Here is a 22769-nt window from a genome sequence, read left to right as displayed (position 1 = left end):
CTAAAAGCAAGAGGAGCCTGGGTTCCCAAAGAACTGCTGGGATGGGCTGAGGCTCCCCATCCCACGTGTGGGGAAAGCCAAAATCTGCCTCTCCTCTGCTGCATTCCCCATTATTTTGACACAAAAGAGCCTGGGGTAGAGACAGATCCATCATTCCTCTGGATCATTTCAATGTATGAGTGGGGTTTTTAATACCATGGCTTCTCCAGCTGCATCTGCCCATTTTTTATGACGTTTTCCCCATTTTCTGGAGCAGGCCTATCAATTCTCTGCTGCTTTCTTCCTCTTGCTTAATTGAAAATGTCAATTCTTGTATTTAATGAGAATTTCTACTCTATTCTAACCATGTCAGAAGAGACTTTATCCCAAATCCACTCCTAAAAACCCACTGCAAAAATTCCTGCTGCCATAAATCCACGAGGGATTCGGGACAGCTTCTGGGGCTAACAAGGATTTTGAACCCCATGTAGGAAAATTACAGCTATCTTTCCAATTTCTGTCCATCTTTTTATTAATTCCATAAATTCCCCTCGTCTGCCAGTGCTGCTCTGGGCTCTGTCCAGGGATATTGATCCTGCAGCTCTTGCCCCCACGGTTCCCCCACTCCATGAGAATATCATCCCACTTATTTTGCTTTTTTTTGGAAAGATGTGTGGAAAATCTGGAAAACCTGCCCTGCAAACCAAGGCAGAGGGAAAACAAACATCTCCTGATGCTGCTGCTGGTTTTGGGGGTGATGGGAGAGCAGCAGTGTGCATGGGAGACTCTGATTCACAATTCCTCATCCCACAGTGTTTACAGCGCTTGGGTGGGAAAAATACCTGTTCCCAGGAATGCTCCTCGGTAGGCTTGGCTTTCTCCCCGCTGCCATTGCTTAGTAACAGCTCTATTTTTAAATGCTGAGAGGGTAATAGCCCAAAAACCGGGAGTTTGCTCAGTTTCCGATCCTGCAGGCTCCAAACCCAGCGGGATGGGGCCCTTGGGACGGGCTGGGAGCTGTGGGATCGGGGCCAGGAGCTGCCCACGCCGACCTCCAGCGCTCCGGCTGCGCGAGGGAAGCCCCAAAGGGGAAATCTCAGCCCGTGGGCAGCTCCTGGAGAGGGAAGCGCGCTCCGGGACGTTCCCGGGCCCTGGAGCTGTCCTTGGTGCCGCTCCTGCGCCAGCGGCTCCTCCCGCGCACCAGAGCGGCCCCGGAGCGGTGGGGAGGGACCTTAAAGGTGCTCCGGACCCTCAAAAACCCACGGAGCTGCATCCCTGGGCAGGCACAAACCCCAGCGGAGCCAGGCACTGTGTCCTGCCACGGCCACAGCGGCCCACATCAGCAACAGGGGATTGTCCATCCCTGCTCTCCCTTTGGGATTGTCCATCCCTGCTTTCCCTTTGGGATTGCCCATCCCTGCTTTCCCTTTCCCATTAGGATTATCCATCCCTGCTTTCCCTTTGGGATTGCCCATCCCTGCTTTCCCTTTCCCATTAGGATTATCCATCCCTGCTTTCCCTTTCCCTTTGGGATTGTCCATCCCTGCTTTCCCTTTCCCATTAGGATTATCCATCCCTTCTTTCCCTTTGGGATTATCCATCCCTGCTTTCCCTTTGGGATTGTCCATCCCTGCTTTCCCTTTCCCTCTGGGACAGGCAGTGCTGCGGGGCTGGGAGCTGCTAGGATTGTTCATCTCTGATTTCCCTTTCCCGTTGGGATTACCCATCCCTGATTTCCCTTTCCCATTGGGACCGGCAGCGCTGCGGGGCCGGGAGCTGCTGGGATTGTCCATCCCAGTTTTCCCGTTGGGATTGTCCATCCCTGATTTCCCTGTTTTCCCATCGGGACCGGCAGCGCTGCGGGGCCGGGAGCTGCCCAGGGCTGCTCCCCCTCTCTCCCCGCTCACCCCAGGGCCCGCGTTTCCCTCGGAGAGGCAGAGAAGGTTCCCGTGGCCCCTCCAAGGTGGAAGGCTGCGAGGCAGGGGATGGACGGAGCCGTTCCGGCGCAGTCCCGCGGCTCCGCTCCCGCTGCGGCGCCCGCAGCGCGCTTTGCCCACGCCGCTGCGGAGCGCGGCCGCTGCAGCGGGCAGCGAAGGGAATCGCCGTGCCTGGGCCGCGGGCTGTGGTCTGAGAGCTGCGGGGAGAGGCTGTGAGAGCCCCGGCTCTGCCAGGCCGGCAGCAGCAGGAACCTCTGCAGCAGAGCAGCGCGGCCGGCAGTGACCTTCAGCTGCTCTTCGCGTCCCAGCCCCGGCTGCCAGAGCCCTGCCCGGCCTGGGGGAGCTGCCAGGGAGCCGTGGGGCTGGAAACTGGGATTTGGACGCTTCTTGTAGGCACGGAGAGCTCAGCTGCTCCAGGAGCCGAGATAGGAGGGGAGGGCTCTGTGCGCCACCCGACCGCCAGGAACTCAAAAATAGAAATTGGATCGGGAATTCTCCTGACAACGCTCCTGACCCCTGTGGCCAGCACCGGACAGCCCAGTGGCTCCCAGGACACCCATGGAATCACGGAATGCCAGGCTGGTTTGGTCAGAAGGACCCTGAAGCTCGGTCATTGCAGCAGGGACCCCTCCCTCTGTCCCAGGGCACATCCCAGAGCAGGAGACCAGGATCGTCCCAGCTCCTCTCCTGGATTCCTTTGTCCTTCTGATGAGAGAGGGAACAGGCAGCAGCCTCATCTCCCTGGCTGTTACATTTTATAACAGGTTTTTAAAGTGCTTCCAGAGGATAGAAACGGAATAATTTCAGTGTTAAAAGAAGAAATTAGTTGTTCCAGTTTTAAGAGTTACCATTTTTGCAGGTCCAGCCCGATGATGTCATCGCTCCAGAAAAAATGAACTTTTCCCCACATTACCTTCAGTGCAGGGATGTAAATATCCCGAGTTATTCCGGTGTCATGCTGATGGAACAGCTCCAGCAGCTCCTCATGGACAGTGGCAATTATCCATCGGTTGCACACTGGGGATGAGGGGGAAGGCAGCACCCTGCTGCTTTTTGGGTTTCCATGAAGATTTTCCTTCCTTTCCCACCCTCGTTTTTCATCTCCTGAATTCTGCCTCAATGAAAATTCACAAACTTGTGGACCTTTTTGGGCAGAGCCTGCCAGGTCCCTCCTGCCCAGCCCTGTCACCCTCTCCCAGCTCCCAGCCGGACTCTTTGTCACCACCCACAGAGGGTGACCTGAACCCCCCGTGTCTGTGGCACCAGGGCCTCGTCCCCTCCTCTCAGCCCCACAGTGAGAGCCTCCAGAAATGGAGATCAGCCTTGTCTGGGAATACTTCAAGTAGTGAAACCAGAGGGGAAAATATATATTGGGAATTCTAAAGGGAAAATGTTCAAGGCTGTGCAGCTCCACCATTTATTGAACAGAAAGAACTCAGTCCTTAAAACTGTTCCTTCTCTCTGTAGTCCAGACTTTTAAAAAATAGGGAATAAAAATATCTTTATTTCAGGGTTATCTATGTGCTGCTTTGATTTATCCCCCATCTTCCCAGCTGGACTTGACCAGACCCTTCTGAGCCCAAACCTGCAGAGCACTGCTAGGAACACATCCAGCTTTCCTGGGAAATTTGCTGAAATATTCTAAATCAATATTCTAAACCTTGCCTTAGCCAGGCCCACAGCAGGAAAGGGAATTTTTATAGGAGCTTAGCAGGGTAAAAGCATGGAAGAGCAGTGGCAAAGCCCAGCCTAGGGACGTGTTCCACTGACCAGCTGGAGCTGTGCCCCAGCTGAGCTCAGGGATGTGCTGGCATCCACATTTCTCACTATTCTGGCCTGCTCTTTGCTGGCCTTGCTTTTCCTGCCTCTGCTGGAGCTGGTGGAACCAGCATGGAACTGATGGGAATTGAGGATTTCGGTTCCACAGCTCCAGCCTTGCCCTTCCCAGCCCCTGGCTTGGGGGTTTGGTTCCCACCTCCCCCTGGCACATCCCTGTGCTCCTCCCTCTCCGCACTTGCCTTTTCAGGGAAGAAAATTCTCTAGTTTCTCATTAAGGACTCAGCTCTTCCAGGGGTTTTCCAGCTCCTTTGTGCCCTTCAGGATCTTGGTGCTTTTCAGGAACATCAGGAAAGGAAAGAACTCTCAGCTGTAACAGAAGATTCCTATCTCGTGCTACTGTGGATCTCCTGGAGACAAATTTCCATCACCTGTCACAAACTGTCCCTGTCCCAGCTGACAACGGACACTCCCCATGTCACCCCTGAGATCAGAATCACTGGGTTGGGTGGGAAGGGACCTTAAATCCCATCCTGTTCCACCCCTGCCACGGCAGGGACGTCTCCCACTGTCCCAGGTGCTCCAGCCCCAGTGTCCAGCCTGGCCTTGGGCACTGCCAGGGATCCAGGGGCAGCCACAGCCGCTCTGGGCAGCATCAAACCAGGGCATGTGAGCTTTGAGCACTGCAAAAAATGCTGGTGGAAATTTTCCAGGCCTAATTTGACTTCCCACTCAGAGATGGAGAGAGTGGGAGAAACTGGGAGCATCCCCAGAGCAGGAATTCCTCCACCAGCCACAGGCAGAGGAGAGGCCATCAGTGCCAGGGCTGGGGGGTTCACTGCTGGATAAACCCTCCTGTGACCCTCGTGCAGCTCCCTGCTGCCAGGCAGATTGCACAGAGCGGGAGGAGCCAGGTGCTGACCTCCCCCAGCACACAGCTGTGGAGCCACCGTGTCACCACGGCCATCCCTTGTCGCTGCCAGGCCTGCCAGCGCCCCTGGGTGGCAGTGGCTGCCCCAGAGCCCCAGAATGGGACACGGCAGGAGCAGCGCTGGCTTTGCTGGCGTTCTGTGTTTCCATGAGCCCCGGAGGGATGCCGGGATGGCTCCAGGTCACACACAGGGACAGGGTGGGACAGGCACGGCTGTGTCCTGCTCTGTGACACAGCGGTGATGCTCCCGGGGATGGAGCGCACCCAGGACAGCCAGGGCAGCCTCACCCCGGGCACGATGCCCCCGCCGGCTGTTCCCCGTGACCCCCGCTGTTGTAGCCCGTGGCCTGCGACACCGCAGCCCGCAGGGGACACCGAGCTGTCCCCAGCACTGCCCGCGCAGCGCCCGGGAGGCTGCGAGCCCCTTCCCGCACCTTGGCCCGGGCGAGGAAAGGCTCCTGCGGGGCAAAGGGGCGATGCGGCGGCCGGGGCTGTCCGGGGCCGTGCCTGGGGCCGGGAGATGCTCCGGGGCCGTGCCTGGGGCCGAGGATGCTCCGGGGCCGTGCCTGGGGGCGGGAGATGCTCCGGGGCCGTGCCTGGGGGCCGGGGGATGCTCCGGGGCCGTGCCTGGGGCCGGGGATGCTCCGGGGCCGTGCCTGGGGGCCGGGGCTGTCCGGGGCCGTGCCTGGGGGCTGGGGGATGCTCCTCTCGCGGGACGCCCCGTCGGGACAGGGACGGGCGGGGACGGCGGCACCGCCTGCGCGCTCCGCTCCGCTCCGCTCCGCGCCGCACCTGCCCGCAGCGCATCCCCCGCGCATCCCACACGGCATCCCCCGCCCCGCATCCTCCGCGCCGCTCCGCACCGCCCCGGGGGAAGGGGGGGGGCGCGGCCGCGTCCCGCCCCCCCGCACCGCCCCTGCGCCGCCGCGGAGCGCAGCGCGGGCGCGCAGCGGGACCGGACCGGACCCGCCCCGCCGCCGCCGCCGCCGCCGCCGCCGCTTTGTGTCTGGGCGCCGCCCGCGGAGGCGGAGCGGGCCCGGCCCTGGGCTCCGCGGCGCGGCGGGGCGGGCGGCGGGACAGCCGCGGGCAGCCCCCGGCGGCGCCCGCGCAGCCCCCGCACCGCGGCTCGGCCGCGCATGGACGCGCGCTCCCGCCTGCACCGTGAGTACGCGGGAACGGGGCCGGGGGGGCGCGCAGCCCCGGGGATGCCCGGGCCGCCCCCGCCCCCGGGCGCGGGAGGGAGCGCGGGGCGGCTCCGCCGAGGACAAAGGAGCGCGGGGCGCGCTCGGTGCGCGCAGCCGGGCCCGCTCCGCGCCGCCGCCCCCGCGCAGCCGCGACGGCCCGGGCTGTGCCAGCGCCCGCCTGCGCGGGGGTCGGGCTCGGCGCGGCTCCTGGAAAATTCTGCGCCCTTCGCAGCGCCGGTGGAGGCGCGGGGAGGTGCGGAGGAGGCTCCTTCCCTCCCTCCTTCCCTCCCTCCCTCGTTCCCTCCCTCCGCGCAGGGGCATCGCCGCCTCCCGCGGTCCCGCGTGGCGCTGCCGCTGCATCCCCGGCCGGCACCGGCCCGTTTGCCCGGCCCGTTTGCCCGGCCCGTTTGCCCTGCTGCACCAGCTGCGTGCCCGGCGTCTGGGGGCACCGGCTCACCCCGCGCTGGGGTCTGGGGGAGGCTGGGCAGGGGCGGGGGCCGTGGTGCCCCGAGCCCGCATCCCCCGTGCCCGTGTCGCTGCCGAGGGACTGCGAGTACCGAGGGCACCGAGCTGGCTTTGCTCGCGTTCTCTGGGCCAGGGAGGGTCACGGACAGGAGAGCCCTCCTGGAAGTTCCTTGGGGTATGGGAAATAGAAACGGTCCCATGGATGTTTTTGCCGTGCCCCTCACTCCATCTACGTCCCTTCCCTTCGCTCCCGTCCATGCGTGATTCCCGGCTAAAAACGCCGGCCACGTGCCGTTGGCCGGTGCCTCTAACCTCAGGTGTTCGAGTGGCAATAATCCTTAGGAACAGCTGAAATCCAAAGCGTTCCCCCAGCGCTCCGCGAGCAGAGCAGTGACTTAATCCGGTGTGTTCTGCTGTTCCGCATCTGCTCGCTCAGCTCCTGGCGGAGGAGGAGGAGGGAGGAAGGAGGGAAGGAGGGATGCTCGCCATGGCAACCTCGCGGCGCAGATCGCAGCCACTCCGGGGAAGCAGCGGGACTCGGGGAAGGAGCAGGAGCAGCTGGGCTCGGAACCGGCGCGATCGGGCCGAGCGGTGCCTCTCGGAAAGCCGGAGCCGTGCGTGGGAGCGCTGCCGGCGCCCCGGTGCGGGTGTGCAGGGGGAAGGGGCCCTCGGGGAGGTCACGGAGCGTCCTCTGCTGCAGCCGCAGTGAGAGGAGGGCTCCTCACCCTCCCAACGCCGTTAATTGCTGTGGTTATCCCGAAATTCCGGGATTTTATCATCCGGTGCCTTGCTGGGCCGCATTACCTTGGTGTCCCTGTGAACTTTAACCTTGGCCTGTGTTCCACCTGTAAAACTTTTCCTTGGATAAAGCAGCAGCAGTTTTTATTTTTTAATTACCTCACGGAGGAGGAGCTTTGCTCTGTGCTTCTCTTACAGAGCTGATGTGAAATCCCTAAAAGGGGGGGTTAGATTGCACTGATTTTAGCAGTTGCTGGAGTAACAAAACCATTCCTGGGTGCCTGGTGGATGTGAGGAGCTGCAGCTCGGGAGCCAACGCTGCAGAGAGCTGGGCTGGAATGCCTGGGAAGGTGCTGCCTGCTCAGCAGCAAATTCCCCTCTCACTGCACCTGCAGGGATTGCTCAGTGCTTCCCACAATGCATTAAAAATGGTTAAAGTTTAAAATCCCACAAAAAGCATTTTAAAAGGACGCTGGAATATTTCAAGTCAGCAGCACCACTAGAGCCCCCAAAATTCAGATTAATCACCTCTGAGGGGTTTGTATCTGGACGAGGCTTTGCTGGGAGCGCTGATCCTAAAGCAGAGACTCCAGGGATCCCAAACAGAGCAGGACATGGCAATGCATGCCAGGACAGGCTGGGGCTGGGTGGTGGTGGCCCCAGAGTCCCCCCAGAGCCCTGTGGCCACTGAGCCACCCCAGCTCTGTGCTGTCCCATCCCCAGGGCCTGGGCAAACCTGTGAGAGGGCTGGCATCAGGGATGGGAGACTGAGGGACAGCAGGGCTTCAGAAATGGTGAATTTTATCCTCCTGGGCATTCAGAGAATTTTATCCTCCTGGAATCCAGCTGACACCCCTTCCCCTGCCCATGGTGGGGAGCAGAGACTCCATCCCCGGGGCTGCTCCATCCCCGGGGCTGCTCCGTCCATCCCCAGCCGCGCTCCAGGGCTGCCCATCCCGGCTGTCCCCGCCTGGGAAGGGGCTGGGGACGCTCTGTGAGCAGGTACAGCAGGAGCTGCTCCCCTGCAGGGTGTGAATCCACCGGGCTGATCACCAGCACCGGGAAAATCCGCTGGGACACAGCTGGGTGCGGGAACGCAGCCCCGGCACCCGAGAAGCGTCCCAGGAACATCCAGGGCCACTCGAGAATCCCAGTTAAGGATTTCGGTGGACGCGAGCCCAGCGCAGCCCGAGCTCCTCGAGGTGGTACCAAGCCCTATTTAAAGATTTCCAAGAGCCACGACGTGTCCTTGGTTTTCATCTCAGCTCCCTCTAATTTTAGCGTGGTTTCCGTAGGCTCTCATTTGCAGATTGCATCAAATCCTAGGACGAGGCTTGCAGAACTCGGGGCTGGGTGGGTTTTTTTTTTTTTTTTTTTTTTTTTTTTTTTGGTTGGGATTTTTTTTTTTTTTTCCCTGGGAATGCAGCAATTTGTCGAGAGCAGAGAAATCCTCCGTGTTTGACTGGGCAGAGCCGCCCCTCCTGGTGCGAGCTGCGGAGAAGTTGGGGAAGGGAGGAAGGTGGAGGGATGAGCAGGGATGGCTGCAGGCAGCTGGGGATGAGCCTGGAGAGCCCCGGGGAGAGGCTGCTGCCGGCAGGGCTGGAGCCAAGTGCAAAATTAGGGGAGGAAAGGAGCCCTAAATCCCCGCGCTCTGCGAAGGGGGAGCGAGTACCGTGTTAATGGATCGGGTTCCGGTGAATAAAGAAGAAAAGAAGCTGTAAGCTCAGGAAGGCTCTTTTTCATCATAAGGAGGAGAACACTGCTCATCCTTTAGTTCCCTTGGATCCGGAGTGAATGACTTTAGAGCCACAGGAGTTTAAGCTCATCGGAGGAAAACGGCGCTTCTTTTTCATTTTTTTTCTTTTTCTTTTTCTTTTTCTTTTTCTTTTTCTTTTTCTTTTTTTTTTTTTTTTTTTCCTTCCCGAATATTTTTCTGGGAAAAAGATTTGGAAATGAGACTTGGAGCCAAGAGAACCTGCGGAGAGCGAATGTAACCTTCTCTAGGCTAGGAAGCAGTCAGAAATAACCCGAATTTGGCAGAGGCGGGCGAAGGGGAGCGCGGAGCGGACCCGGCCGGGATGTAGGGAGCGGCGGTGGGACCGGGAGTGCCGAGCACATTCATTCCCATGGCCGGGAATCCAGCGCTGGGCTCCGCATCACGCGCATCGCCAGGCACCGCTCCCGCCGTGTGAAGACGTCCTTGGCGGATCCGGGATTGAGATAAAGCAGTCACACCCGCCCCGCGGAGCCTTCGGACGGCGGCGGCGGCTCGGGGATCGTGCGGCGGGGATCCAGAGCGTCCCTCGGCTGCTGCGGGGCCCGGAGCCGCCCCGGCGCTGGATCCAGCGCGGTTCCGACCTCGGCTCCCCGCGACCGCCTCGGCCCTGGATTGTGGGGCAGCCCCGCTGCGGCAGGGCCGGGGCAGCGATGGCGTGGCACGGGCACGGGCACGGGCACGGCGGCGTGCCCGAGTTCCCCCCGCGGGGAGCGCGCCGGGGCAGCGGCTTCAGCCCCAACGCGAGCCACGGCCGGAGCCGCGAGCGGGGCCGGCGCCGGCGCTGGGCGTCCCTGCTGCAGAACCCAGCCCTGCTCTGCAGAGGTGCCGGGGCACGGCTGGGGGCTCGGGGGGCGCGGCTGGGGGCTCGGGGGGCGCGGCTGGGGGCTCGGGGGGCACGGCTGGGGGCTCGGGAGGCACGGCTGGGGGCTGAGGGGGGCACGGCTGGGGGCTCGGGGGGCAAACCTGTGGGATTCGGGGGGCACAGATGGGGGCTGAGGGGGGCACGGCTGGGGGGATTCGGGGGGCACAGATGGAGGATTCGGGGGGCACAGATGGGGGATTCGGGGGGCACGGCTGGGGGGATTCGGGGGGCACAGCTGGAGGATTTAGGGGGCAAACCTGCGGGATTCTGGGGGCACGGCTGGGGGATTCGGGGGGCACACCTGGGGGATTCGGGGGGCACGGCTGGGGGGCTTTATGGGGACAGACCGTGGTGGCTTTGGGGGGACAGATCCTGATGGCTTCAGGCGACAGACCCTGGTGGTTTTGGGGAGGCAGATCCTGATGGCTTCAGGGGGACAGACCCTGGTGGCTTTACAGGGACAGACACTGGTGGCTTTATGGGGAGAGATCCTGGTGGCTTTATGGGGACACACCTGGGGGGCTTTTTGGGGACAGACCTGGTGGCTTTACGGGGACAGATCCTGGTGGTTTTGTGGGGACAGACCCTGCGGGGCTCAGAGCTGTTGCCACGAGGGGACATGGCTCTGTGGGGACAGACCTTGGTGGCTTTAGGAGTGACAATGATGGCTTTGGTGAGGGACAAACCGCACTGAGGGTTGAGAAGGTGCTGGCAGGAGGGGATAGAGCTCGGTGGGGACGCAGCTTGGTGGCTCTGTGGGGACAGACAGTGATGGCTTTGGGAGGGACAAACCCCACTGGGGGTTGAGGAGATGCTGACAGGAGGTGATACAGCTCTGGGCAGGGGGACTTTGGTGGCATTGAGGGCCAAGGAGCTGAGCTGTGGCTGCCAGGAGCTCTGGCTCCAGCTCTTCCCAGGTCAAACCCCAGCAATCTCTGCTTCTCCTGCTTTTTTTCCCAAATGTATAAAAATCAGCTCCATCCAGACACCCCCACAAGTTCTGTTTCCAGCACCACCTTCGATCTTCCCTTCGCTGCTGCCCTTCCCAGTGTCTTTGGGGCAGGGGTTCCTCAGCCCTGGGACGTGTTTGGGAGGTGGTTTTGGCCCTGCCAGAAGGGCACTTGGACAGAGGGACAGGTTGGGATGGTGCTGGAGCCACGCTGGGAATGGAGGGATGAGCCTGGGAAGGGGCACTCCCTTCACAACCAGCCCTGAATCCAGGAGCTGGGCTTTGATGGCCCTCCCGGCTGGGGAGATCCTGCTTCCCTCCTCTGGCATCTCCCAAAGCTGCACTTTGATTTCTCCCCAGGTATTTGCTGTGTGTGTGGCGTGGAGGCAGCTCTGCCTGTTGTTCCAAGAAATATTCCTACATTTTCCAGCCTGAGCACTAAATTGGTGGCTTTCAGCAGTTCCCTAATTATGTGAGACATTTTTTGTACTTAACAAATGGCTCTGATTCCTGCCAGCACTTCAGCCTGGTGTTCCAGGCCCGTGGGTGTCGGGGAACAGAACATATTTCTGTGTCTGTGAATATGATCCCACACGTTGTCTTAAGTGGGAAAATGTTCACAGCCCTTATATGGAGAGGGAATTTTTCCCCCCCCTCTAAATCCATCAGAGCCTTCTCCTGCAGTACTAATGCAGTTTGATCTTGCTGGTGCTCTCCAGGCTGGATTGGGAAGCTGAAATGTGCAATGGGCTTTCTTCTTTTGCTGGCAGGAGCGTGGTGTGCCCTGCTCTGCCCTCGGAGTGTTCAGGAATTGGGGATAAAAGTGGGGGGATGCTTTCCCCACCTGCAGAGCTGCCAGGTGAAGGTAGCTGGGAGCAGCAGGGGCTGTTCCCCTGGCTGGGAGCTCCCTCCCTCAGCCCTGTTAATGGCATTGCTGCAGCCAGGAATGGTGGGAAAAGATGGGAATTGAGGGAAAAAGCCGGAAATTTTGGGAAAAGCTGGGATGTGTCCCAGCACAGTGACAGGGCCCCGCTCCCCACTGCTGTGCCAGGGGGATTGTGCCATGCCACTCAGGGAGCACTTGGTGCTGGCCTGAGGGAACGCTGGGGAGAGGATGGGTGCAGATTCACGGCACAGAGCCCTGGGAGGAGCTCCTTGGGCTCATGGAGGGGCGGAATTGCCTCCCAGTGGATTTTGTCCAGGAATATCCACGGCTGCAGGAGGTGTCCCTGCCCGGTGCATCACTCCCAAACCCTCTGGGGCTTTGTGATGCCCGTGGAGGAGCAGCAGTGGGGTGAGGCCACTCTGTTCCTGGGACAGCTGAGGGGAACAAGGGCAGCAGGGCCAGGCTGGAGGGGCCAGGGTCACTCAGGGCGTGGATGGGGCTGTGGTCACTCAGAGCTGGGCACAGGGGCAGGATCACCCTGACCTGCTGGCAATGCTCTTCCCAAAGCACCCCAGGATCCCCCTGGGCTCTGCTGGCCAGGGACAGCTCAGTGTCCCCAGCTCCTTCTCCAGGGATCCTGCAGGATGTCCTGCATGAGGTTCTGCACGAGCCTGGAGCACCAGCTCAGGGAATGGACCTGCATTTGTAGGAATTTTCCTTGGGATCACAGAACAGGCCTTTCTGTATTTGTTGAGCCATGGCTGCAGATGCTGCAGTGTTTTTCTCAGGAATTTTTTTTCCCAGTAAAGCCACTTGTCAGGATTCCTGCAGAAATACCTGGGAAAGAGGCCACGCTGAAAACTGGGAGCACCATCAGCTCTCCAGCCTGGGCACAGAAAACCCTGCAAGAAGGAATTCTGTGCATTTTCCAGGGCTGTCCTTGTTCCCCCCTGCCAGGAAAAGGCACTCCCTTAACAGGATGTCATTCTCACTCTGCTGGATGAACATTTCCAGTTGTGATGACAGCCATGAGGGAACCTGGACAAGTGGCAGAGGGAGCTCCAGGAGCTGCCAGGCACAGGCCTTCCTTCCATCAGAGCTGCTATTTTGGGGGCACACATTCACCATCAGTAGGTGTGAGGCAAGGTGTCAGCCTGGATTGAATCCCTGCCCAAGACATCTTGGCTTTGCAGTGGTGACTTTGGACAAATCTCATCCCCAAGGTCACTCTGTACCCATGGGGAGGGCTGGGAAAACCCACCCACAAAGCAGCTGCCTGATTTGTTCCCTTCTTCAGATTTCCTTTAACCCAGCTGGTTTTGGGGCGCGGTGGGAGCAAGGAGGCAGGAGAGTGGCATTCCAGGGAATTTTGGAGTCCCCTTCCCTGGAGGTGACACTCAGTGCTGTGGGACAAGGTGGGGATTGGGCACAGCTGGGACTTGGTGACCTCGGAGAGCTTTTCCTCAGGAATTTTGGGATTCTGTTTCTCAGGATTTGCTGGAACCTCATCCATAGGGCTGGTGAAGGCAGGAGAACCTCATCAGCGAGGCCTCAGATTAACCTGGGCTTGGGTAAATGTGAACTCCTTTGGATTTGATCCTGCCTGGCCACCTGAACTCACCATCCCAGAGAGGGACCAACATCTCCTGCTGGCTCCAGCCAGGAACACAGAGAATGCCTTAAACTGTGGGGTGGGAAAAGCTCTTAGTGCTGGGGCACTTGTTTTCAGCTGTGAACCGTCATTTCCAGTGGTTATTTGCTTCCCAGGAAATCCTGGGCAGCTCGTCCCCCCATCCAAACACATCTGCTTTTTACTCAGCCCAATTTAATTCCTCTCTGCCCAGGGTTTCTGAGCTGTCCCACGGCTTTTTCTTCCTCTCTGGAATACCCACAAGGTCAAATCCCATCCTCTGTGTCCTCATAATTTAACTGGAGCCAGGAGAGCTCCACAGAGGGCATTCCCTGGGTCCCAGTGCAGGGCAGGACCTGTGGGAGCTCCTGAGTGAATCAGCTGCTCTGTTGGGACTCTCATCCGTGTTTATCCTAAAAAAGCTTCCCAGATTTCCTCTGGAGCAGCCACAACCCAGCTAATTGCAGCAGGGATCAAAACGGGAGTTTGAAAAGGAAGCGGAAATGAAATTAAAGAGAAAATAAAGCAAATAAATATTGAAATAGAAATAAACCACAGAGTGGAGGCTGCTGCCACCATTTAACTGCAGATACAACACGAACACTTCTTCTTAATTAAGGAGTGGAAAAAGCTAATTAGCAAACTGCATCATGGCATTGTTGTGGAGATGAGGGCTTTGTGATTAAAGTTGCTTTGAGGAAGCAGGCCAGGAAAGAAATCCAGGTTTCCTGGAAGATCTGTAATGATTTCGTAAATGATTTCCTGGAGCAGGATTCTTAATTTTATGGGATTTCAGCTGCTTGTGTGTTTGTGATTTATTTGTCAACAAGAGGAGGAAAAGCCAGGTTTGTCTGGAGCAGCTCTGAGAGCCCTGGGACAGGGTTTAGTGGGTGAAGGGCAGTGGATAGAAAGGAGCTTGAGCTGTGGTTTATTCTGCACAGGAGAATTGGGAATTTGGGATGGAATTAGAGGAGCTGTTGGGGTTGAAATTAAATGTTCTTTCACAGAACCCCAGAACGTGCTGGGACCCTCAGCATTGAGCCCAACTCCTGTTTCCCACAAAACCCAAGTGGGAACCCCAAAAAGGGGGAAAACACCCCAAAAAATCTCTGGAACCCAATCCAGACCATCTCGCAGTCCTGTAATTCAGAACAAATAAGTCTTGCAACTCATGCAAAAGTTAAAAAACCTTAATTTTAACAGGTTCAGGCAATTTCAGGGCATGTGGAGAAGCTGAAAAGGGCAGTGGATAGAAAGGAGCTTGAGCTGTGGTTTATTCTGCACAGGCGAATTGGGAATTTGGGATGGAATTAGAGGAGCTTTGGGGGTTGAAATTAAATGATGTTTCACAGAACCCCAGAACATGCTGAGTTGGAAGGGACCCTCAGCATTATTGAGCCCAACTCCTGTTTCCCACAAAACCCAAGCTGGAATCCCAAAAATTTGTGGAACCCAACCCAGACCATCCCGCAGTCCTGTGACTCAGAACAAAAGTCCTGCAACTCACGTTAAAGTTAAAAAAACCCTCAATTTTAAACAGGTTCAGGCAATTCCAGGGCGTGTGGAGAAGCTGAAAAGGGAAGGCATCCTTTCATCCTTTTCCACAGGAACCCTTGGAGTGGGCAGGGCCCATAGGAACCAGGAGTGAGCTGGATCTGCTCTGGTTTGGAGCAGCCCCTGGCAGGAGCCCACCCCTCAGAGTGACCCTGTTGGTCCCTGGGGTGAGGTCGCTGATGCTTGGTGGCCTCAGGGCTGGCGTGTCCCCGTTCCCAGTGCCTGGCCAGCAGATTGTTCCCTGTGCCCCGAGCCAGGCTCCCGCTGCTCGCATTTGCAGCCTCATTTCACCTGGGACAGTGCCTGGAGCAGCCCCGTGGGATGCTGGAGCAGCAGAGCTTTATGGATGAGATAATCAGCAGCTCCTGAAAGTGATTAAATAAAGGTGGCATCTCCAGCCAGCGTCCTGGCGTGGTTTTGCCAGGTTTTGATGGATCGTTTGAGTGTTTTCAGGAGGCTTTCCATACTGGGAGCAGCAGGCAGAGCATTAAATCCAGGAATCCCAGGGCCTGCTGAAGGTCAGCATTCCCTGTGGCAGGTGCAGGGCTGTGCATCCAGCACAAATATTGCCGTTTTCACATTCAGGGGGTGGTTTCTGTGCCTTTTCCTCCTGTTTCCTCAGTTTGATTGATGCAGCGTTGTATGAAATAAATGGGGGAGAAGTTATGGCAGAGACAAATGTTGGGGGTTCTGTTATGTGTTCCCTGACGCCTGTGTAGCTGTGGTCTCACAGTTGCATTGCTTCCTTTGGCTTTTTGATAGAGCAGCTTTTCATGGAATCCCAGAGTGGTTTGGGTTGGAAGGGACCTTAAAACCCATCCCATGCCATGGCAGGGACACCTCCCACATCCCAGGGTGTCCCAGCCTGGCCTGGGGCAGCCACAGCTGCTCTGGGCACCCTGTGCCAGTGGGACATCTTAAATTCCACATTTTAGATTTAACATCATCAGCAAAGTTATCCAAAGACTCCTCTGACCATTTGCCCTCAGCTTGGTGGTTCCTGGGAGGTCAAAAATTTGACATTCTTTAGAAACACCAAGCTCCTAAAAATCCCGTTCATTTAGATGGTAATTAGGAGGGTTAATCAACAAGGGTTTCCTGGTGGGCTGTGGCAGCACAGGAAGGTGAACAGGTCCCAGCCTGACCTGAGCTGCTTGGAAGGACCCTCAGCAGAGCAGAGGCAGCGTCGCTGTTCCTGCATGGGTGGGGTGGCAGGAGGTGACAGTGCCACCCTGCCCGCGGTGGCAGTGCAGCTCCTGTCCCCTCCCTGAGCTCCTCCTGCAGCACCAGCAGCCTGGCATCTGTGGGAAGCCCTGGTGGCTTTGCCAGGGAGTGGTTCAGGGTTTAAAGGCTGTGGTGGAGCAGCAGCTCAGCAGCTCTCTAGGCTTGATCCAGCTCAGTTCCACACCAGCCTAGGCTGGAATTCCTGCCTTTCCCATCCCTGATCCCAGCTCAGTTCCACACCAGCCTAGGCTGGAATTCCTGCCTTTCCCATCCTTGATCCCAGCTCAGTTCCACCCCAGCCTAGGCTGGAATTCCTGCCTTTCCCATCCCTGATCCCAGCTCAGTTCCACCCCAGCCTAGGCTGGAATTCCTGCCCTTCCCATCCTTGATCCCAGCTCAGTTCCACACCAGCCTAGGCTGGAATTCCTGCCCATCCTATCCTTGATCCAGCTCAGTTCCACACCAGCCTAGGCTGGAATTCCTGCCTTTCCCATCCCTGATCCCAGCTCAGTTCCACACCAGCCTAGGTTAGCATTCCTGCCTTTCCCATCCCTGATCCCAGCTCAGTTCCACCCCAGCCTAGGCTGGAATTCCTGCCCATCCTATCCTTGATCCCAGCTCAGTTCCACCCCAGCCTAGGCTGGAATTCCTGCCCTTCCCATCCTTGATCCAGCTCAGTTCCACACCAGCCTAGGCTGGAATTCCTGCCCTTCCCATCCTTGATCCCAGCTCAGTTCCACACCAGCCTAGGCTGGAATTCCTGCCCTTCCCATCCCTGATCCCAGCTCAGTTCCACACCATCCTAGGTTAGCATTCCTGCCTTTCCCATCCTTGATCCCAGCTCAGTTCCACACCAGCCTAGGCTGGAATTTCTGCCAGCCCCAGCCTTGATCCCAGCTTAATTCCACACCAGCCTAGGCTGCCATTCTTTGATCCCAGCTCAATCCCACACCAGCCTGGGCTGCCATTCCTGCTGGCCCCAGCCTGTGGGGGGATAGAATGTAAGAAAATAAAGATGGTGCAGAAGGCAATCTCACCCCTGAGGAGTTGCAGCTGTGCCAATCACCAAAGATTAGGAACAGGCCTGCCCTTAACAGGCCACAGCTGTGCCCTGTGAGGATGAGTGCTATAAAAGAGTGGGTTAGCTGGGTGAGAAGGGAGTTGGAGTTTGTTAGTGGTGCTGTGAGGACCTGCCTGTGAGAAATCACTGAGAAGGTATGGGAGCTTTGCAATAAGATAACAGCCTAGGCTGCCATTCCTCCTGGCCCCATCCTTGATCCCAGCTCAATTCCACACCAGCCTAAGTTGGTATTCCTGCCAGCCTAGCCTCAGCACAGAATATTTTAGATATTTTAGGAATCAGAGCCTGTGTGCTTTGGCATCCAGGGTTTGGGTTTGGAGTTTGGTGGGGATTGGCTTGGGGATTTTTTTTTTTTTTTTTTTTTTTTTTTTTTTTTTTTTTTTTTTCTTTTTTATGTCCATTGGCATTGCCAGGCACTTTCCTTTTAAATTTTTTGGGTTTTTCACTTTCTGGTTTGTCAGAATGAACTTTGTTTGTTGTGAGCTGAACACGTGTCTGTGCTTGATGGTTGGGTGAGGGTTTTGTTACCCTGTGAAGGGGATGATGCTGCAGGGGGAGGATTAAACCTAAGCCTTATTTTACATGTTTTAATGTACCAAGTTTTAATTTGCATATTATACGAGCGTTATTTTATGTATCCTGAGACTTTTCACCCTAAAATGGAGGTTGCACTTCCCACTTTTAGCCTGGAGAAAAGGAAGAATTTCTCCATGGAAAAGGTGGTCAGGCCTTGGAGCTGCCTGGGGGAGTGGTGGGGTCCCCATTCCTGGGGGGATTTCACAGCACCGATGGAATAAAGGTCCCTGTCCATTCTCCACGCTGGATTTGGGGTGCACTCCAACATTCGGTGATGTAAGAATTCCAGCAGTTGCAGAAGGAGCTCTCAGGCACTCTGACTGTCCCTGAAAGGCTTTGTTCCTTGTGATGGTTTCCAGCACTGCTTCCAGTTTCACAGGTTTTAAAAATATCCCTCCTGGTTTTGGTAGGAGGAAGTTTTCCCGCAGGAAAAGCGAAATCGCCATAAAAGGCTTGTTATTAAATCTTACGAGCTCAGTGTTTTTAATTTAACTTGTTACATCACAGGAGTGTGAATTCATTAAACTTCCTATTCTTATATGTGGGATCTATTTTAGCTGATGAATCTCTAAGAAAAAGGTTGGAGATGCGTCAGCAGCTCCTGTGGCTCTCTGGGAGGAAAATGTATGGAATTAAAAAGGGATGGATGGAAGGCAAGGGAGCAGTGCCTGTGCCCTTCATCCTGCCTGAGGAAGAGGAGGGACAGACCCTGATCATAGCCTGGGGGACAGCTTGGAGTGTTCTCATTGCCTTTTTCCACTCTCTGTCCCTGATTTTAAATCACTTTTCAGTCACTCTGGGGAGGAGCTGGATTGTCCAAAGGCTCAGAGCTGATCCCGCTCTGGCTGTGGAGATTCCCACTCACAATTTGGCTTCTCCCCTGACCCTTTCTCGTGTGAATGCCAGGCTCTCCTGTGCCACTGGAAATGCATTTCTGGGGTCCCTGATGCCCCTAATCCCAGCAGCAGGAACGCCCTGGTGCTGCAGGGTGAGAGGCACACGTGGACTGGCATTAATTTCATTAAGCTGCTGTAATTCTCCCTAAATAATGCTGTGTGCTGCTGATTCCATTACTCTGTGCAGGATCAGTGTCAGGCTGCCAGGCCTGTGACTATTCCCCTTATCCCACTTTCTCCAGTAATTCTGTGCAGCAGCTGCCTGCTCCCTCCTAATTCCCTTTGCCAAGGAAGTGCAGTTTGTCACAAAAAAAAGTGTTATTTTAGTTATAGTTGAGTCCTTGTCTCAGAACACAAAGGCTCCAGAGAGTTACAGACGCAATCCCAAAGATTTTTGGAAAAGAAGCACCATGAAAAGTAAGGTTCTGCAGGGAACATTGGCCTGGACTAATTATTGCTGAAAAAATCCCCAGAAATTCCCATAAATACTCATTAATTCCGTGTTAGAGCCATCACAGAGGCATCAATATATTCCCTGCTCCAATAAGCAATCAGTTAATTTTACTTCTAGATTTCTTCCCAAAATCCTGGCAGTGACCAACAGGGCACCCCTTTGACCTGAGCTCTCCCAGATCCTGTTTGGGAAGCAGGGAAATTCCTGCAAAATGTGGAAACTGCTCTGACCTGCTGTGTAACCCCAGCCAGAGTGGTTTTTGTGGGCTGGAAACCACCCCAAGCCCTCCCACCCTGCTTTTCCAGGGATGATTTAACACCCCATAAATCAGGGCACGCACCCGAGCAGTGAAAAGGGACAATATCTCAAGGAACCATAGAGAAAAGTGACATTAGTTACAAATTTAGACAGTCAGTGTCACCCTGTTTGCTTATTTACAAGAGCAATAATTCACCCGAACTCAGCAGCGAGGGGAGGGGAGCTGCCACCTGAGGCTGGGCATCTTTGGCAGTTTTGTTGTCAGGAAAACACTGACGGGAAACACAATTTTCCTGGCTCCCAGTAAGTGTGGAATAAAGTGATTTTTGGGGCTGGTGGTGCACCTTGCACTGGGGGAGCTCACACTTGTGCCTCTTCCTCATCTCCCAAGATCTTCAGAATAAGGAAATCTATTTTCAGAGAGGCAGAGAAATCCCCAGTGCTGCTCAGGGACTCTGGAAAAGTCTCCCTGTGGACATGGACTGTGCTGAGGTGCCCCTGAGACACCAGGGCAGGATTTGCTGCCTTTCCTCAGATGCCTGGAGGAAACCTGAAGGAAAGCGATGTAAAGCTGCTGCTCTGGGTTAATTTAATTTAATTTGATTTCTCTCTCACACCAGTCACCCCTGGGCAGGCGCAGCTCTCAGGCAGTTGGAGGGACAGGGCAGAAAGCCCTGGGAATTCCAGGCTGTGCTTTCCTGATTCTTTGGAGGAGCAGGGCTTTGGAGTTTGTGGAATTCCATGGCCAGGAGTGGGTTTGGGGGCATTTTGGTGCTCTGAGAGTCTCGTGGTGCTGAGGGCAGCAGGACATGGCTCAAAGCACAGAACAATTTGCTAATTAAGGGCTGTGCTCGGAGTGGAACCTCGAGGAGGCTCCAGGGGAAGGGGAATGTGTTCATTTTACCTCTGCATTTGTAACTGCACAGCTGAGAGCAAGGGAGGGAGGAGAGGCTCCAGCTCAGCTGCACAGGAGAGCAGTGAGCCCCTTCCACTGAAATCAGGCTGATTGCTGGGGTTTCTTGGGTAAAGGAGAGGGGAGATTCCTCCAGGAGGCAAAGCAAGACAGAAAATAAAGGATTATTCATTTATTCCTTTGCCCAAAGAGGAGCCAATCTGGAATAAGCATGAACCCCTTATTTCCAAATCCTCAGGGGAGATAATTGGATAAATAAGATAAATATTTATAAAGATAAATATTGTGCTTAAATTCAGTGCAAATTTCTCTGGTTTATTTTAATCCTTTTAGGCTTGGGTTCAAGCTTTGCTGTTCAGCTGTGCTTTAACAAGCATCATTCCAGCTGACCGTGCAACCTGAGCTTGGGGTGGGATCCTGAGGGATCAGCCTGGCCTGGGATCCTCAGGTGCTGCATTTGTGCTGGGCACTGAGCTGTGACAGGAGCTGGGAAATCCCTCCTGGATGGCCTCTGGCACGAGGCCCAGCTGGGCAGGGATGCAAAAGGCAAACCTTTGTGCATCTCTGTTTTAAACCAACAAACTCCAGGCTTCCCAGTGCTTCTGAAACTCACCTCTATTTGCTGTCGTTCCTGCTGTGGTGTTACTGATTTTGAAATACTCAGGGAGTCACAATCCTTTGGATTTTCTTAATGAAGGGCTGGGGGTTATTTGTTGGGCAGGGATTTGAGCGGGATGGACCTGTGGTGGCAGCAGGAGGAAAGGGAATTGCACAGGAGGGAAAGAGGAAGGCACTGAAGAGCAGGAGTTGTGTGACCAGGCAGCCCTAGCCTGGTCACCCATCCCTTCCTCCAGCTCCATGTGATTCCCTGTCCTTCTTTCCAAGCCAGGAACATCCCTCAGACACCCCCTGAGTGCTCTGTGCTGCTGGGGAGGTAAAGGACACTCCAAGCTCTGCAAAGCAATTCCCCTCTTGGACCTGACCCAAAAATTCCAGTCGGTGCCCTGTGCTGTGCGTAAGGAGAACATTGGGAAGTGGGAGTGAAATCCTTTGTGACAGGAGCACATCCCAGCCTTGGAATGTTCCCAGTTCCAGGGGCCCTGAACCAGTCCTGCAATGGAAACAAACCGGGATTTGAACATTTAACCAGGAGCTTCACTTTTTCTTTCCTGGCTGGAAAAGTGAAAGTTGTGCTGGGTTCTCTTTGTTGGAGAAAACTGGTCAGTGACAAAGAAATCGGGATTTGCTGTGCCTTGGTTTTGTTTGGGATGGAGGGAGAAGGGCAGGAAGGAATTCCATTATTCCGTGTGGAGGAGCTGAGTGGAGCAGCAGGCAGGAGTAGCCCTGGGCACTGAGAGATGTTTTGCATCACTGAGTAGAACTGGGCTTGGCAGGGCTGATGTAATTCCAGTCATTTCCTCCGAAATCCGGAGTCCCCCTGGAATTCTGTGCTGGGGATGGACACGGCCCTCAGGGACAGGGATTTCTGGGCTATGGCAGGGCAGGATTTGGATTCCCTGATCCTTGTGGGTCCCTTCCCACCACCCTGTGCTCCTCTGACTTGTTCCCATGTGGAATTGACCCCTCTGGAATACCACTTCTGAAAAAGATACCTGGGAGGATCCAGCCTGCATGAGGGGCAGCTGGGCCTGACAGGGAGCTGGGGCTGCTACATCCCTAAAATCAAATCTCTTCTGGCATCCTAAAAATGAAATACCTTCTGCTATCCCTCAGATCCAGCCTCTCTTGGTATCCCCGAAATCAAATCCCTCCTGGTGTCCCTCAGATCCACCTCTCCCTGTGCCTGTAGGCCCTGCCGCCCATTTTTAATGGAATTTAAGTGGGTGACAGGGAAAGTGCATCTGGAATTGGCCTCGTGTTTCTCACATGGAAATATCCCTGGGTGCTGTAACCACCACGGGGTGGTGGATTTATATCCCAGGAAATTCCCAGCGCTTCTGTCAGTGCAAATCAGTGATGTGGAAGGAGATAGGGGGAGAAAATCCATCCGTTTTTGGGACAAATTTCTTTCTCTGCATTTTGTAGGATATAAATCTCCTGTGTGACAAAGGAGAGCTGTTATCACCAGGGGCTAAAAGCCACCAAATAAAGCAGTTAAAAGGTTCATTCTGCTCCTAAAAAAAGAGCTCCTATCATTCCCATTACTGTCACCCTGAGTTAAGTATGGAGGATGCACAGGAAAAAAAAATCCAGACTTTTAAAATAACATTTTTACTGCAAAAATGAATATAAAATTATCAAAATTTAAAATATATTTATTTAAAATATATCTCCCTTTTAATTCTGAAGGGACTCAGTTACATAAAATATTTTCCCAATGTTTCTTTAGTTAAAAGGTGAATTTAAAACAATATTTCTAAATGAATAACTCTAATTATGTAATGTGCATTTATATAAATATAAACAGACATTTATAAATGCCTCATGTACAAGTAGATAAATACATACATTTATTAATACAAATACGGACATATAAATACATAAATATCCAAACCACACAGAAATTTAAATATGTAAACAAGCAAATATAGCTTAATTTACCAAATCCAGGGCTATTTCCATATGCAAGCACACAAGCATAAATAAATGTAGAAAATATAAATAGAGATATTTCAATATGGAAAAAAAAAATTAGAAATGCAGGTGTTTGGCTTAGATTTTGTAAGAAATTTTTAAGC

The sequence above is a fragment of the Ammospiza nelsoni genome, chromosome 9 (assembly GCF_027579445.1).
Source record: "Ammospiza nelsoni isolate bAmmNel1 chromosome 9, bAmmNel1.pri, whole genome shotgun sequence".
NCBI lineage: Eukaryota > Metazoa > Chordata > Aves > Passeriformes > Passerellidae > Ammospiza > Ammospiza nelsoni.
Note: the sequence above shows the minus strand (reverse complement) of the source record.